The sequence below is a fragment of the Bufo gargarizans genome, chromosome 1 (assembly GCF_014858855.1).
Source record: "Bufo gargarizans isolate SCDJY-AF-19 chromosome 1, ASM1485885v1, whole genome shotgun sequence".
Classification (NCBI taxonomy): domain Eukaryota; kingdom Metazoa; phylum Chordata; class Amphibia; order Anura; family Bufonidae; genus Bufo; species Bufo gargarizans.
This window is the reverse complement of record NC_058080.1, coordinates 687,840,415-687,858,975: the sequence shown is the minus strand read 5'-3', so window position 1 is coordinate 687,858,975 and position 18,561 is coordinate 687,840,415. Positions and strand designations below refer to the sequence as shown.

The 18,561-nt window shown below is 42.9% G+C and overlaps 1 protein-coding gene across 8 annotated transcripts in view; it reads right to left on the bottom strand.

Moving 5' to 3' along the window:
* NIM1K (NIM1 serine/threonine protein kinase) overlaps window positions 1–18,561 on the bottom strand; it is an 88,517-nt gene that overhangs the window by 26,114 nt on the left and 43,842 nt on the right. The window contains exon 1 of one of the 8 annotated variants that reach the window (XM_044276201.1): window positions 17,620–17,672. The exons of the other annotated variants lie outside the window; for them this stretch is intronic. The gene's annotated coding sequence lies outside the window, so the exon portion shown is untranslated. Of the gene's footprint in view, window positions 1–17,619; window positions 17,673–18,561 lie in introns of those variants that run through there. 8 annotated transcript variants of the gene reach the window in all.

Sequence of the window (18,561 nt, the reverse complement as noted above, 5' to 3'; positions counted from 1 at the left end):
TTTATTGCTGCTTTTTATTTTATTTATACCACAGGGGCTTAGCTAATGTAAGGGGGGCACTATGGGAGTACAATTACTGTGAAGGTGGCATACTACTGAGTGGTTGGGGCTTGTTTGGCAAATGTCGGTGGTCTTGACTAGCCGCGGGAGGGGAGGTTACAAGAAGTTGATGGGAAGGAAGGCATAAAAAAATAGGCCATAGTGGCCAATCTTTTCTAGTTACTCCTCTGAATATACTGCAGGCCTGTTTTCAGTGCCCTCTAAGATGCATTCACAGCACCGTATGTATTTTGTAGTCCGCAAAAATGCAGATCTGCAATAATGCAGACTGTCCATGTGACATCCATCTTGCATCTTGCATCCGTTTTATTTGTGGACCTATTGCAACAATTGCGGACAAGTATAGCACATGCTCTATCATTTTTTGAGGGGTTGCGGAATGGACATATGTTTGCGGTCTGCACATGGTGTGCTGTCTGCATTTTTTTTTTTAATTAATGGATCCGCATTTGATCAGATCACATGTTGGCCAAACATACGGTTGTGTGACTGGGGCATTACACTGTAGAATACAGATGTATATACAGACAGAGTGGTTTTACTGCCCCACGAGGTTCCATATTAAATAAAAAGAGAAAGCATTGTGCATTTCATTTTGGAAAGTAGGTGAAATACAATCCTAAGAACCCGGTGATTATCATAAGACAATTGGTTAGTGCTGAGCATCAAGTCTCCTGGGCCAGACAGGATTAGATATAACATTGCTAATGACACACAGGTGAAACACCTACAGGCTTATGCAAATCCATGAACCAGACTGACATTATGAACGGCTGCCAGGAAAAAGCCAGCACACGATATTCCAGAGCAAAGCACACAGCTGAATGCTGACTACAAAGTGCCGGGCGAGCTGCATCAGCCGCGGGAAGAATGGTGCTTTTGGGTTCAAAACAAATTTCTATTAAGAACAGCAGGTAGAGAATTGTTTTCCTCGTGACTGTGGAGAAGATTTTCATCAGATCTGAGTCACGGGCAGCCAGTTTGTTATGCAGCAGGGAATATAGTTTAAAGAAACACCAAAGAATAGGGACATGACTACCTGGATATTGATTCTGACAGAGAGCTGCCATGGGGCCCTGCAGACATAGGGTCCTGCCTCAACCAAATTCCTTAAAGTGCATTTACACGCAACGAGGAGTAGCCAATTGTCGGGAAGGAAGCATTCCTTCCCGTCAGTTGGCTGCTCGTTAAGTGGAGGTCAAGATCTGCATTTTCATACGGCGATCTCCTTCACAGTATGAGGACGAGGGATTGCTCGTCCCCATATAGCTGCATTGTTTCTGGGCAGCAGATCGCTGTTTAGACAGGACGATCTGCTGCCCAGACACAAAAATGTACCTGCCTGCACAAACTACAGTATCACCCGATGAATGTTCGTTCCTGATAGTCTGCCCGATTATCTGGGAGTCTAAATCCACCTTTAGGCCTCATGCACACGGCCATTGCGCGGCCGTATTGCGGCCAGCAAATAGCGGGACCGCAATATTCGGGCACCGGCCGTGTGCTCCCCTCATTATGGATGCCGACCCATTCACTTGAGGGTCCGCAATCCGAAGCTGCGGTGCGGAATGGAGGCACGGAACCCCACAGTAGCACTACGGAGTGCTTCCGTGGTGTTTGTGTCCGTGCCTCCGCACCGCAAAAAAATAGTTCTAATTTTTTACGGTGCAGACAGATCACGGACCCTTTCAAGTTGAATGGGCCTCTATCCGTCCACCACACGGATGTTGCCCGTGCATTGCGGTCCCCAATGCACAGAACGGTCACACAATGGCTGTGTGCATGAAGCCTTAGAGATGAGGGGCAATTAAATGGAAGGTCTGCCTTCAAAATCAAGGCACTCTGCCAATAGTCCTTATTCAAAATATCCTATTGTTTAGTGTCTCTGGCCTTTATGCCAACCAATTTGTTTCCATAGTAACAGACTACAAACCCTGTGCAGTCTGATCCTACTGTTATATTGCCATCTTTCTGAAAGGGGGGCAAAAGCTAAATGACCTGCAAAACGGAACCTTATCCCATGACTATGTCTTACGTGAACTATGTTTACTTTGTTTTGGACTGATGGTATCCTACTGAGGTTAAAGGGGTTCTCCAGAAATTAAGAAAATGAAAATACTTAAATATTACTTTAGTATAAATATATTTCCAAATAAATTTCATTAGCTAAAATGGTTCATTTCGTCTAGGAGCAATCATTAGGAGAAACAAAATGTCCGCTGTCCTATTAGTAGTGATGGATGAACATCGGCCGGGATGTTTCGCAAAGGTGCGTTCGCAATCAAATGTTCGCAAACCAGGCATTCACGGTGGGCCCCATTCACTTTAATAACAGGCGAACCTGAAAAAGCTTCAGGTCATATTTGCAGCCACCAAATACTTACTAGAAGTTCACAAATAGCTCCACAACATGGACAGTGACATACCAGAGGGGGATCAATGGCAAAAATTCCCACAAAAAAATATGTATTTTAATCAGGGGCCATTTTTATGCGTCTTAAAGGGAAACTCTCAAAAATGTGCCCTGCTGGAGCCTAGAAAAATGTTATTTTAGGCCACGGGAGTACAGGCCTCAAAAATTGTGCATTCACGTGTCAGAAAAGAACAAGTGATTATGTGGCTGGAGCTATATTAGATGGTCATTGAATAACAATTTTACTGCAGGCCAGTGGGACTACAGGCCCCAAACATTAGGCATTCACCTGACAGAAAAAAACTAGTGATGATGTGTCTAGAGGTACATTAGGCGGTCAGTGGATAACAATTTTACTGTCGGCCACTGAAGTAGAGGCCCAAAAAATTTGGCTTTCACCTGACAGAAAAGGCCTTTTATGCCGCTGTATATACATAAGACAAGGACCATTCTTTGTTCTAGGTGGTAGAAGAAGGTATATACCACCCCTCAATCAGTATTTTGTGGAAACAGGTATATAGAACACCTAAATCAATATTTGGTGGAAGCAGATATATTCTCACCCCTCAATCAGTATTTTGTGGAAGCAGGTATATTAAACCCCTCAATCAGTATTTTGTGGAAGTAGGTATATCGCACCCCTCAATCAGTATTTTGTGGAAGCAGACATAGAGAACCCCTCAATCTGTATTATCTGGAAGAAGGTATATCGCACCCCTTAATCAGTATTTTGTGGAAGCAGACATAGAGAACCCCTCAATCTGTATTATCTGGAAGAAGGTATATCGCACCCCTCAATCAGTATTTTGTGGAAGCAGGTATATCAAACCCCTTAATCAGTAGTTTGTGGAAGCAGGTATATCAAACCCCTTAATCAGTAGTTTGTGGAAGCAGGTATATCGCACCACATAATCAGTTTTTTTGAGGGCAACAAGTATATCACACCAGTTGCAAATAGTTGTTCCAATAACGCTTGTCCCTCTATATACCTGCTGATCGCAGCAGAACCGCACACAATTGCTGCACAATACAAATGCACTATAATATACAGTACTTTCTATGTTAGAAAGTATATTATAGGTATATCACACCCCTCAATCAGTTTTTTTGGGGACAACTGGTATATCACACCAGTTGTAATTAGTTATTCCAATAGTGTTTGTCCTTCTATCTAGCTGCGGTATCGCGGCAGAACTGCACACAACTGCTGCACAATACAAATGCACTATAATATACTTTCTATGTTAGAAAGTATATTATAAGTATATCACACGCCTCAGTATATCACACCTATCGATAGCAGACCTATACCAGTCCTTAAAAGAACTTTTTGGGCCCTATTAGCTAGCGTTTTGTGTCTCTAACAGTCTGTCCCTGCTCCACAAAGCAACCTCTCCCTACACTGGCAAAACACAGAATGTAAGATGGCTGCTAGATCGGGTTCTGTTATAGGGTGGGGGGGGGGGGGGTGTCCGTCCATGTGCTGAAACGTCTCAATTTGCTGTCCTGTCCCACCTGGTGGATGTGTCATGGGTCAAAGTTCGGCGCAATGCAAAAGAATATGGGCATGCGACATCGCCATATGTCGCATGTCCGGCGAATCGCGAACGAGCAAAGTTCGTCGCGAAACGACCGCCGGGCGAACCGCAAGGCCATCTCTACCTATTAGTACACACAAAACCTGTCGTGATCGTAAAGAGCTGCCTCATCCTTCTCTCTGCTCTACTGGTCAGTGATTATGATCCTGAATACAGATGATCAGATCCTCAGCTGAATCTCTGTAGGAATGGAGTTCATGAGGAGACATGAAGTAAAGAGAGGACGGACAGGACAGGCTGTAAGCTGTGGTAATGGAGACTGCATACAAGTGCTCCTGCTTATTATCTACAACCCCACTATCCTCTCTGTACTTCATGTGTCCTAATGAACTCCATTCCTACAGAGATTCATCTGAAGATCATATTAGTTTTGAAAAAAATCCTGGATAACCTCTTTAAGCACCAAAATGTAGTTTTTCCACTTTGGACCCACAGTGAAAGTACTATTTTCAGTTTAGGACTCCCTTATTATGGCCCAGTCCATATGTTTTGGATACAGTGGAGAATGGTTACAGTGAGGATCTTTACACAGATTGTTCATTGGTTTGAATGGAAAACATGTAATTCTTACTTTCCCCTGTGGTGGCGCTGTGAAAACAGAACACTTACTGACCTGTTTCCGCATAGATTATAGCTGATTACAAAGTGTGGAAGTTTGGGTTGGAACACAGTTAGTTTCTAGGTTAGTATTGTAATGATACATGGTAATCAGGTAAGAGAGTGCATTATGGTAAGGTGAGAGGCAAACAATAATTGGATTATAATGAGTTTAATAAGGCATGGGATTATAGATCTAATTGTGATGTACTATTTGTACCTTTAGGGCTCTTTCACACCTGCGTTCTTTTCTTCCGGCATAGAGTTCCATCGTCGGGGCTCTATGCCGGAAGAATCCTGATCAGTTTTATCCTAATGCATTCTGAATGGAGAGAAATCCGTTCAGGATGCATCAGGATGTCTTCAGTTCCGGAACGGAACGTTTTTTGGCCGGAGAAAATACCGCAGCATGCTGCGCTTTTTGCTCAGGTCAAAAATCCTAAAGACTTGCCGCGCAAGGCCGGATCCGGAATTAATGCCCATTGAAAGGCATTGATCCGGATCCGGCCTTAAGCTAAATGTCGTTTCGGCGCATTGCCGGATCCGACGTTTAGCTTTTTCTGAATGGTTACCATGGCTGCCAAGACGCTAAAGTCCTGGCAGCCATGGTAAAGTGTAGCGGGGAGCGGGGGAGCAGTATACTTACCGTCCGTGCGGCTCCCGGGGCGCTCCAGAGTGACGTCAGGGCGCCCCAAGCGCATGGATCACGTGATTGCATGGCTCTGACGTCACTCTGGAGCGCCCCGGGAGCCGCACGGACTGTGAGTATACTGCTCCCCCGCTCCCCACAACTACTATGGCAACCAGGACTTTAATAGCGTCCTGGGTGCCATAGTAACACTGAACGCATTTTGAAGACGGATCCGTCTTCAAATGCTTTCAGTACACTTGCGTTTTTCCGGATCCGGCGTGTAATTCCGGCAAGTGGAGTACACGCCGGATCCGGACAACGCAAGTGTGAAAGAGGCCTAACAGTGAATACTGGGAATTGTTTCTCTGGTGCTACTCTCTCCCTGCAGGCATCAATTTTCCTTTCATCTTGGTTTACTTCGGGTTTGGGGTTTGGAATGAAGCTCGGGGTTTTGGTGGAGCCCTATCTAGACAATGTGGTTCTTTATTTTTTTTAATCTTCTTCGTTTCCCTTTCCTCAGGCGGCAGGCACCTGGTGCTCACTGGGTGGGTCCCATAGGCGCCAAGGGTGAAGTTCTTATCTATTCACATGCATGACCTAAACTCCCCTCAAAAGAGATGTCCAACATGGAGGGAAGCAGTCAAATCTGGTTGTGAGTCCCATTTAATAAGTAAAAACAATATCAGGTTTTTAACTAGCTTTTTTCCCCATATTTTCCTTGCAAATGATCCAAAAAAAAAGAGTGATGTTATAATAGCAATCAAAAACAGAGTAGCTATAAATTAATTGAAGTGAAAGATGACATGGGTAGATTCTTATTAGTTAATTGTAAAATAAAGAACCAGACACATACTTTTGTGAATTTATATGCCCCAAATTCCGGTCAATTATAGTTTCTTAAAGAGGTTTTTATGTAGAATCTAAGAATTCAGAGGGGCCCATGTTATTGTAGCTGGAACTTTAACCCCTTCTACATCGGGCCAGTTTTCACCCTCCTGCCCAGGCCATTTTATGAAAATCTGACATGTGTCACTTTATGTGGTAATAACTTATGTGGTCATAAACTTGAGTCAATATATATGAAAAAATCCCAAATTTACCTTTTTTTTTTAAATTGCAGTTTTCAAAATTTCTATTTCTTTGATTTAAAACAGAAAGTAATACCTCATAAAATATTTATTAGTTAACATTATCCATATGTCTACTTTATGTTAGCATAATTTTGTAAATGTCATTTTTTTTTTAGGACTTTAGAAGGCTTAGAATTTTAGAAGCAATTCTTACAATTTTTAAGAAAATTTCCAAAACCCACTTTTTAAGGACCAGTTCAGTTCTGAAGTCACTTTGTGGGGCTTACATAGTAGAAACCACCCATAAATGACCCCATTTTAGAAACTACATCTCTCAAGTTACTCAAAACTGATTTTACAAACTTTGTTAACCCTTTAGGTGTTCCAAAAGAATTAAAGGAAAATGGAGATGAAATTTCGAAAATTTCACTTTTTTGGGCAGATTTTCCATTTTAATACATTTTTTCTTTAACACATCAAGGGTTTACAGCCAAACAAAACTCAATATTTATTACTCTGATTCTGCGGTTTACATAAAAACCCCATATGTGGTCATAAGCTGATGTAAAGGCACACGGCAGAGCCCAGAAGAAAAGGAGTGCCGTATGGTTTTTGGAAGGCAGATTTTGCTGGACTGGTTTTTAGACACCATGTCCCATTCGAAGCCCCCCTGATGCACCCCTACAGTAGAATCTCCTAAAAAGTGACCCCATTTTGGAAACTACGAGATAAGGTGACAGTTTTATTGGTACTATTTTGGGGTACATATGATTTTTTATCGCTCTATATAACGCTTTTTGAGGCAATGTAACCAAAAAATGGCTGTTTTGGCACCTTTTTTAAAAAAAGTTTTTTACAATGCTTATCTGACAGGTTGGATCATGTGCTATTTTTATAGAGCAGGTTGTTATGGACGCGATAATATAAAATATGTCTACTTTGTTTCAGTTTTACATAATAAAGCATTTTTGAAAAAAATTATGTTGTGTCTCCTTTTTCTGAACACCATATTTTTTTAATTTTTCTGCTGATCATCTTGTGCAGGGCTCATTTTTTGCAGGAAGAGTTGAAGAGTGGAACAGTTTTTATTGGTACAATTTTTTGGTCCATATGAATTTTTTGGTCCATATGAATTTTTTGGTCATTCATTATTACACTTTATGGGGCAAGGTGACCCCAAAATTTTTTGTTTTGGCAGTTTTTATTTAATTATTTTTACAGCTGTCACCTGAGGGGTTAGTTATTGATATTTTTATAGAGCAGGTCATTACGGATGTGGCAATACCAAATAAGTATACTTTTCCTTGTTTATTTAGGTTTTACACAACAAAAGCATTTTTGAAACTTATGTTTTAGTGTCTACATAGTTTGAAAGCCATAGCTTTTTTAATTTTTGGCCAATTGTCTTACGTAGGGTCTAATTTTTTGCGGGATGAGGTGACAGTTTGAGTGGTACTATTTTAGAGAGCATACACCTTTTTGATCGCTTGGTGTTGCACTTTTTGTGAAGTAAGGTGACAAAAAATTGCTTTTTTGGCACTTTAAAAAAATAAAAATTACGGTGTTCACCTCAGAAGTTAGGTCATGTGATATTTTTATAAAGCTGGTTGTTACGGGTGCAGCGATACCTAATATGTCTAACTTTAACCCAATAATAGCATTTTTAAAACAAAAAAAATGATGTTTTAGTGTCTCCATATTTTTTTTTTATACACAGTTTCTTTTTTTTACAGTGTTTATCGGACGGTGTGAACCATGTGATATATTTATAGAGCCGGTCGTTACGTACGCGACGATACCTAAAATGTGTGTTTTTTCATTTTTTTTTTAAATTTTTATTATAAAATCTGGGGAAAGGGGTGTTTTTTCTTTTTTTACTTGAAACTTTATTTTTCATTATTAAAAACACTTTTTTTTTACTTTTTATTTTATTTTATTTCTGTCCCACTCTGGGACTTCAACTTTTGGGGGTCTGATCCACTCTGCAATGCATTACAATTAGGAATGAGTGAATTTCATATTTGGAAGTTCGCTTGGGGGTTCGTGTTGTGGTATTTACTGAATTGCGTTATGGATTCTGTTACCAGGGCCATAACGCAATTCCAGAGAGGACTCCAGCATAACGAAAACCGGACGGATCTGTTATGCAGGCCATAGACTTCTATTATGACGGAATAAATAACGGAATGCCTCTAAAGGCATTGTGTTATGAATTCCGTCATGGAATTGCGTTATCGTCCGTGGTAACGGAATCCATAACGCACTTTATTAAATATCACAACACGAACCTGCACACGCACTTCAAAAAATGAATTTCGCTCATCTCTAATTACAATAAATCTGTATTGTAATCCATTGCCTGTTAGTGTATTACACTGAGTAATACGCTAACACAGGGATGGCCAACCTGTGGCTCTCCAACTGTTGTAAAACTACAACTCCCACCATGCCCTGCTGCAGGCTGATAGCTGTAGGCAGTCTGGGCATGCTGGGTGTTGTAGTTTTGCAACAGCTGGAGAGCCTCAGGTTGGCCATTCCCACGGCTAAGAGGTTGCCTAGGAGACAGGCCTGGGGCTTGATCTCCTCGTCTTCCATAGAAAGCAGGTCCCGATGCCTTGCAAGGCATTGGGCTGCCTTCTTACCCATCGGGTCCCCGTCACCGCAGAGTGAGAACCCAATGGGCTCCTTCACTGACAGCAAACGCCTTCTATGCAACGCTCAGCGCTGACCGCCGCATAGAAGCGGTTAATCCGTCGGCATTGGCTTTTACAGTAGGGGCCCGGCTATCAGTGACTGCCGGGCCACTGCAGTAATTGGGCGGGCACCGCTCTGGTGCCTACCTGATCACCATGACTTAATAGTACGTCAAAATGTGGCAAGTCATCTCTCGCCATGACGTACTATTACGTCATGTGTCAGGAAGGGGTTAATATGGTTATCAATACAGATATGGACTCCTCTGGAACAGCACAGTAGTCTAGAGAGTGGGGAGTTAGGCTTCACGATATTTGCCGTTATTTAAATGGTTCACATAAGGATTAGGCTACTTTCACATATGCTTTCTGACATCGGGCATGAGGTTCCGTTTTGTCCCCATGCATACTGAATGGAAAGAGATCTGTTCAGGGTACATCAGGATGTCTTCTGTTCCGTCAGCATTCCGTTTTGTGTCCGGTCATTGAAACTGAACAAACCGGATCCATCACTAAAAACAATGGTCAATAGGATCCTAAAAAAAATGGATCCAACACCCATTAACTTTCAATGTATTTAGTGACAGATCGAGTTTCTTCCGTTTCGATTTCACACAACCGCATCCTAACGGAACAGATCCACCCTGATGTGCAAAATCAAAGCAGAACCGTTTTGGTCAGGTTTTGAGATACTCTGCTGGATCTCAAAACCTAAAACCAAAATGCAGTGAAAGTAGCCTTACGTATATTTTTCCGGTCGTCACAATTTGTATTCAAGTATAGATTTTTTGAGGTCTAAGTGCACATGACCTGCCCAGAGGAGGCGCATAAAAGAGATCCCACTATGACACCACAAGCTGGACTTTGGGTGGGTATACTGGATCTATTTTAAAAGCACAAGTTAAGCAATATGAATTAGGGGGAAAAGTGGGAAGAATCTTGAGTAATAAAACTAGAGATAAACATCAGATTACTATGACATTCATTACAAATAGATTGGGTATAGATGAAATCTGCCTGTTAGATATTGTAAATGTGTTTGCCGATTACTACACAGACCTTTATAATTTAAAAGGAAATAGTTTGACCTGCCAGCCAAATGTTACCGATATATATAGAGGGCTTTCTCAATAGTGTTAACTTGCCAAACTTAAAGGGAACCTGTCACCGGGATTTTGTGTATAGAGCTGAGGACATGGGTTGCTAGATGGCCGCTAGCACATCCACAATACCCAGTCCCCGTAGCTCTGTGTGCTTTTATTGTGTAAAAAAAACTATTTGATACATATGCAAATTACCCTGAGATGAGTCCTGTACGTGAGATGAGTCGGGGACAGGGCTCATCTCAGGGTAATTTGCATATGTATCAAATCGTTTTTTTACACAATAAAAGCACACAGAGCTATGGGGACTGGGTATTACGGATGTGCTAGCGGCCATCTAGCAACCCATGTCCTCAGCTCTATACACAAAATCCAGGTGACAGGTTCCCTTTAACGGCTGACCAACTGAAGATATTGAATCCACCAATTGATCAGGCAGAAGTTTTGACGGCAATAGCGCCTCTTTATGTAAAGGCGAAGAATTACGTTGTAGGAAACATTTCTGGTTAGGATCTTTAGCCATGCATGTGTAGGTGTTCCATTTCCAAAGAAATTTACATTAAATAGGGGATAACAGTTAGATTGGTGGGAGTCCTACTGCTGGGACCCCACCGATCATGAAAGAGAGGGCACCATAACCTCTGCAGCCGTCTGAAATGAACAGAGTGGCCACGCACATTCCTGACCGGCCGCTCCATTAATTTATATGGGAGTTCCAGAGATAGTCGAGTACAGCACTATGTGTGATGACATTTTTACTGCCTGGCCCAAAGTGCAGAGGGTGTGGCAGTTGCAGAGAGAGCAGAGCTTCTAGGTGTAATGACAACGCCCCCGTTGCTCCTAGAGCCTCATTTACATATAGTAAAACTTCATTGTTCTCAGCAATGCGGGCGCATATGAACACGGGACCAACACAGATGCCTTCAACTGCCAAGCGCACATGTAACAGGTCAACCAACTTCATAGGTACAAATTGTGAAAGGAACCTTCGAAGCAGCAGAAATAGTACAAAGCAGAAACCCCTTTAGGTCTCTTTCACACTTGCGTTGTCTGGATCCGGCGTCTACTCCATTTGCCAGAATTACATGCCGGATCCGGAAAAACGCAAGTGAACTGAAAGCATTTGAAGACGGATCCGTCTTCAAAATGCGTTCAGTGTTACCATGGCACCCAGGACGCTATTAAAGTCCTGGTTGCCATAGTAGTAGTGGGGAGCGGGGGAGCGGTATACTTACAGTCCGTGCGGCTCCCGGGGCGCTCCAGAGTGACGTCAGAGCGCCCCATGCGCATGGATGACGTGCCATGCGATCACATCATCCATGCGCGTGGGGCGCCCTGACGTCACTCTGGAGCGCCCCGGGAGCCGCACGGATGGTAAGTATACCGCTCCCCGCTCCCCACTACACTTTACCATGGCTGCCAGGACTTTAGCGTCCCGGCAGCCATGGTAACCATTCAGAAAAAGCTAAACATCGGATCCGGCAATGCGCCGAAACGACGTTTAGCTTAAGGCCGGATCCGGATCAATGCCTTTCAATGGGCATTCATTCCGGATCCGGCCTTGCGGCAAGTGTTCAGGATTTTTGGCCGGAGCAAAAAGCGCAGCATGCTGCGGTATTTTCTCCGGCCAAAAAACGTTCCGGTCCGGAACTAAAGACATCCTGATGCATCCTGAACGGATTTCACTCCATTCAGAATGCATTAGGATAAAACTGATCAGGATTCTTCCGGCATAGAGCCCCGACGACGGAACTCTATGCCGGAAGACAAGAACGCAGGTGTGAAAGAGCCCTTAATGATGTATTTTGTGTCTGTTCCATAAACATCTTATCACTTTACGGGACAAGCATCATTTTGTGCTAAAATATCAAGCCTCTCTATCACAGCGCCCCCCGTGGCAGAATGTATGCTTGCATGTTCATGCCTACATCATGCTCCCACTCCAGCCCTTCACCTTCCCCCACTTCCTGAAAACAAAAATGGAATGCTAAGAAAACGACTACGTTTCTAAAACCATAAACAGCAATGAAGTGCAAGCCGCGAAGAGCAAACATGAACATTTTTCCGTTACATTATTTAAATAAATCTGTATACAGCAATTGCACATTTTTTTCCTGAGTAAATGTTGCCAACAAAGACACATTTGTAAAGCTCCAGTACTAAATGCTGCACTGATTGTGACCCTCCACGAGTATTTCTGAAGGTTCCTGAAGGACTGTACATGTTGCCTGTTTTCTAGATATATTTTTACCCATTTATATAGCAATCACCTATTCCGCAGCGCTGTATACAGATTGTCATGACCCCTTTTGGGCTCACAATTGAAAATTCCTAATTAGTATATTTTGAAGTGTGGGAGGAAACTGGAACCCCCCAGAGGAAACTCACACTTAGGCCTCATGCACACGACCGTTGTTTTTCTCGGTCCGCAAAACGGGGTTCCGTTGTTCCGTGATCTATTTCCATTTTTATTTCCGCGTGTCTTCCTTTATTTTTAGAGGATAACCAGACATGAAGGAAAGTAAAAAAAAATCTAAGTCAAGTTTGCCATGAAAATTATGGGAAAAAAACGGACGCGTGGACGCGGATGACAATCTTGTGTGCCTACGTGTTTTATCACGGACCCATTGACTTGAATGGGTCCGCGAACTGTTGTCCGTGAAAAAAATAGGACAGCTCCTATTTTTTTCACGGACTGGAAACACGGATCACGGACGCGGATGACAAACGGTGCGTTAGCCGAGTTTTCCACGGACCCATTGAAAGTCAATGGGTCCGTAGAAAATCACGGAAAATGGAACAACGGACACGGGACACAACAACGGTCGTGTGCATGAGGCCAAACAGGGAGAGAACATATAAACTCCTTGCAGACATTGCACTGAGTTGGATTTGGGACAAGGACCCCAGTACTGCAAGGCATCAGTGCTAACCACTGAGCCACCGTGCTGCCCGTGTTACATACCCCATAAATATTCTCCAAGGTGACAATATTGCGATCGCATCATACTTGCCAATTTTTGCTGAAAACAAAGTGAGGCAACTTGAAGTGCAGTGACAACATTTTTTCTGAGCTTTGACGCACCCTTTTTCTAAGAGTGGGTTCACATGACATTTTTTCCATCCTTTTAACGTATACAAAAAACGTATACGTTAAATGGATGCGTCAGGCTGATGCCATACAATGGCATCCATTCACCATACAGTTTCACTGTAAAAAAAAGTATGTTTTTTTACCATTTAAAAAAAAAAGTTTTGTTTTTTTTTTACCAGACTGTGCAGGATATATGAATGTTTTTTTGTATCTTTTTTCTAACGTATATGTCAAACGGAGGCATAAAACATGAAGTGAACCCACCTTAAGACCACACCCCCTGATGTCATCATCGTCTTTATTATAAAACCATGCCCCTTTTTAATAAGAGCACATCTTCTTTATTATATAACTATGCCTTTTTAAAAAGGGCACACCCCCTGATGTCAGTCACATCCTCTTTATAGTACCACACCTCTTCTTTTATAAGGCGACACCCCCTGATTTCATAGTCACCTCCTCTTTATGATATCACCACGTCCCTGTTTTGTATGGTGCACCACCTCCTCAATACACAATGGCTGCTGGGGCCATATCAGATAGAGTGCATGGACAACTGCTTTCCAGAAGAAACAATCCCTTCATGTGAAACTTGGGAGATTTGCCACCTTTCGGCAGTCTGGGAGATCTCTCCTTTTTCAAATAATATCCATGACATTCCAAGAGAGTTGGCAAGTATGGAAAATAGTCTGCACATGGCATGGTCCTATCAGGTAGCTGTAGGGAAAGCATGGGCCAAGGGTGGCACCAACAAGCCATTCTGCCTTAGTCAGGGCATTTAGAAACAGTGCTAAGACAGCATGCTGAACTGGGCCCTCTAGCCTGATAAGGCTCAAAAGGTTCTCCTGCCCCATAAAAGGTGACCAGTCCTATAAACTAGTAGCTAAGGAGTCGGACACTGTCATAGATTCTGCATTAGGACCTAGGAACTTGTTCGATGGTGTTACCACTGGATCCACAGATGATGAGCAAAAGATAACATTACAAGTCATCCATGAAAAGCAGTGAATGGTGGTGGTTTTGTAAAGCTGAGGCCACCTTCTAAGTGATAGAAGGTGGTACAACCTCACCTCAATGGACACTTAGCATGGGTCTCTCTCTATAGACAAGACATTGAAAATCATTTTAAAAACATCTGGTGTTCCATTTAAAGTGGATGTTACTTAGGGTACCTTTTTAGGGAGAGCTCGGGAATTTTTTCCTGTCCTCGCCGGAGCTCTACCCCCCTTGTCTAGACTCCTCTTCCTGCTTTGTGTAAATAATAGAGGATGTGAGAACAGATCTGAACGCCCAGGCGACTTCTTACATTCCACCACTTTACTGGGACGCTTATTTTTCTTTCCACTGAAGATATGGTAGAAAGTTCTCTTATTGTGTCCTGACATGGACAGAATCAGCCACAATAATACTCATAAAGTTGTTCTCCTGCTCTACATCCCTTCTTTATAAATCTTAAATGTCACCTAGTGAGATATAGTCCCATAATACATACAGTACCATGAGAGGTGCAGTTTATAGGGATTGCAAAGGCAGCAGGCTTATCCGGGCTGGAGTGGTGGCTCCATCTGCTACATAAGACATTGGTATTAGAAATGGCACATGGTCAGTGGGTGCCTTCTACAAATTTTACATTAGGGCCCAGAAGCTTCGAGAATGTGACCCGGTACTTCTTTTGACCACAAAATCCACAGACGCCAATGAACTGTTTTATGTGTAAGAAAAGTGTAAGGCCACGTTCACACAGCCGTAATATTGCCACACTTAATTATTCGTATTATGGTCATAACACATAGTTCCGCATGGTCTATGCTGATGTAAATCTGCTTCAGCAGAATGTTACGCGGCCCAAGCATTGCAGGCGTCATACTGGCGCTAAATGGACAACCGTGTGGTAGTAATCTTACATTTTATGCAGGTAAACACAAGAACAAGGGGGCACAATCTGAAATTAGCTGGTGGTAAGATCAGGAGCGATGTCAGGAAATATTATTTTACTGAAAGAGTGGTTGATGCTTGAAAAAAGTTCCAGCAGATATGGATGGGAAATCTTCAGTAAGTGAATTCAAACATGCCTGGGATAAACACACGTCTATCCTAAGATAAAAAAAAATATACAAAATGAAATAATATAAGGGCAGACTAGATGGACCGGTTGGTCTTTTTATGCCGTCAGTCTTCTATGTTTATATCTGATCTCTGAATAAAGTCCTTGCAACATTTCCTCACAGACCCTCTGCATTCCATGGAAGAGGCGTTCTAAGAGGTCTCCAGATGTACCTTCTGCCATACTCTCTGAAAATGGAAAAGTACAAGACAACCCTCACCCACTGGAAGTAAAAGAAACCAACCAACGCAGCGTACATTATTCCAAGTTGACTTAATAGTCTGTGCCCCCCAGAGGACTTGCACATCTTTATAGTTACCAAAATTGCAGTCACAGGCTTAAAGAAAATCATGTTAAAGGGAGTCTGTCACCAGGAAATTCACTGATAGACCAGGCATAATGTCTTGTAAGGCTAGCTTGCAAATAAGCAGTTAAGTGCACCGAGGGCGGGCCCAAGCTACTCTGTGCAGCCTTGCTCCTCCTGCTTTCTCTGCCAGCCCCTTTGTCTCCATTTTGCTTGACAGGACCAGGCAAGGTGTATATGCGGGGACCTGGTCCTGTCAATCAAAAAGGAGAGGGTGGGGCTGGCAGAGAAAGGAGGATGAGCAAGGTTGAACAGAGTAGCTTGGGCCTGCCCTCGGTGCACTTAACTGCTTATTTGCATATGGATTAAAAGTAAAAAAAATGTAGCAGTAGATCGCTAAAGTGAAAGGTATCATTGCATTAATCTGAGCTCACCCTACAAGGCCATATAAAGCTATACCTGGATTATTAGTGTTATATGCAGTGGCTGGGTATGGGTCTTCCTGACACTGTTGAGGTGCGATAACATGTTCCTGCTGAGGGGATGGTAAGGGGTGGTGCACCCCAATGCGAAATAAGTCCAGAGAAGTCAGGGTCCTCAGTAAATCAGTGTACTTCTTTACTGGAGGAACTCAATTGCAAAACAGTATAGGCTAGGCTCTCAGCTGGCTTCTCCAGTCATCTCCCGGGCCAAAAAAGGTTTAATGCTAAGGAAATGCCTGAGCTAAGCTGTCCCTCTCTCTCTCAGAAGGCTAGTACCCTGGCTAAAGGCTGGTGGTACAGGGTCTGTGGGTCAGCATCCCCATCTCAGCATTTTCTTCTGGTCATTCATGCAGTCTGGCAGAGTCTCTCCTACTAAGCACTGGTCCCTATCTGCAAACAACTAAGGCCTCGTTCACATCACCATTTCTCCTTTCCATTCTCCGGCTCCATTGAGGAGCAGGAGAACGGAAAGGATGGATTCTGCAGATAACTGAGACCTAACTGAGCGCAACGGAGCCTAAAGACCCCATAGACTATAATGGGGCCCGTTTGGTGTCCGCTCAGAATATGATTTTTGAGCGGAGACAAAAGTCCTGCATGCTCAGTTAGGTCACAGTTACCTCTAGAATCTGTCCTTTCCGTTCTCCTGCTCCTCAATGGAGCCAGAAAACGGAAAGGAGAAACGGTGATGAGAACGAGGCCTAAGGGCTCTAACTGCTCTTATAATATACAGTTTCTGGCTGAACTAGAACCTTCTAGTGGGAGGGGTGGAGTGGAGAAGCACAGCCTAAACAGAAACAATGTTACAATTTTGGTCTATCATGGACTTGCAAAGAGCTTTAATGCAGGTCTATGGAAATGAATAAGCAGTTTTTCCAGACATTAACAACAGAGCTAAATCAGACAGTCATAAGGCGAATATGCCTTTTTTTTTCCTTCCAAAACTTTGCATAGGTAGAAACTCATAAAGTCTTGGTATTAGCTGACTGTGCATTAACCCTTTCAACAGTGCAGTGCAGCTATAGTGTGATAACAGTGCAAATGAACAGGATTCATTACAGTAAACATATAAATGCAGTTCAACAACATGAACGTTAACCAACAGTGCACGTTAACCCTTCAAAGTGCAATAAAGTAGGGAGTTGATGACTTTGCAAAGTAGTAATAGTGGCAAATGACCACAATTGTCGATATTCCAAAGTACCCCTGCTCCAAGGCACTGCATGTACACCAAATAAATTTGTAACTACATCATCAGAATCACCACATTGAGAGGACGTGCACTCCGTACACTACGGTCTATCATCCTTATATATAAGGATGGTTGAACATCAGATAAGTGATACAAGATTGATTAAGGGTTAATTTGATTTATCAAGAATAATTCACTGAAGACTTCAAAAGACAATTAGACTTCAAAGGACGGAAATATAAAGGCTGATTATGATTACAGAGGCACATCCACAATACCTTTGTGATTGTTCCCTATTGTCACCTCGCTGCTCAGACCCGCGCCCTCTCACTTTGAACTTCTCAGCTCTCGGCTCATCCACAGGAGACAAGCATCAGATTAATGAGTTCTCCCCACATCATACGATGGTTCTTAGGAAATATACATATATGGCTAAAACACCATTTGGGAATGTGACTGTGTGCTTGGTAAATGCAGATGTAGCAGGTTTGAATTTGCTGTTTAACTCATTGAGATATCACTATGGTTTATAAACTCAGCTCTGCTGTATCCAGCGTGCACACATGGAGGTGTCCACAGGGGTCTATAGAGGAGTATGTATCAATCAATACACAGTGGATGACATATGCACAAAACAAAACTCGCCCTCCCACCACCCCCTCTGCAGCTGCGGCCCCCTCAATACCAGTGGAGCTGGATTTCGCCAGAATACACGATAAACTTATGGCGCATTCAGTACTTTCTATTTTAGCCATATTATTATATAGATATAGCAGAGCTGATCTTGCTATATTATCAACATATTCTCATTTACTCTCATCATACCCAGAATGCACAAACAACACAGCTCCGAAGAGTTTAATGACCAATTCCTTTCTGCTCCATCTGTATTTCCCGATGCCTCTTTAAAGAACCAACAATGATATGATTTATTGCAATAAAATCAACATCACAGAAAGACGGGTAAGGCCTGTTTCACATCTGGGTGTTGCCGGAATTCCATCAGGCCTATTAACTATAATGGGGACCAGCGGAGATCAGGCCGCAACCTGGCAAATATGCTGAAAATCAGGCCGTGTCCGGCATCTCTGGCAGGGAGCATCCTGCTGTCGGAGATGTCAAACGCAGATGTGAAATAGGCCTAACTAGATGCAGCATATGAACAGGACCCGCAAGGATCTGAAAGGACTTTACTTCTGCAATGAAGATGGGGACTTTGA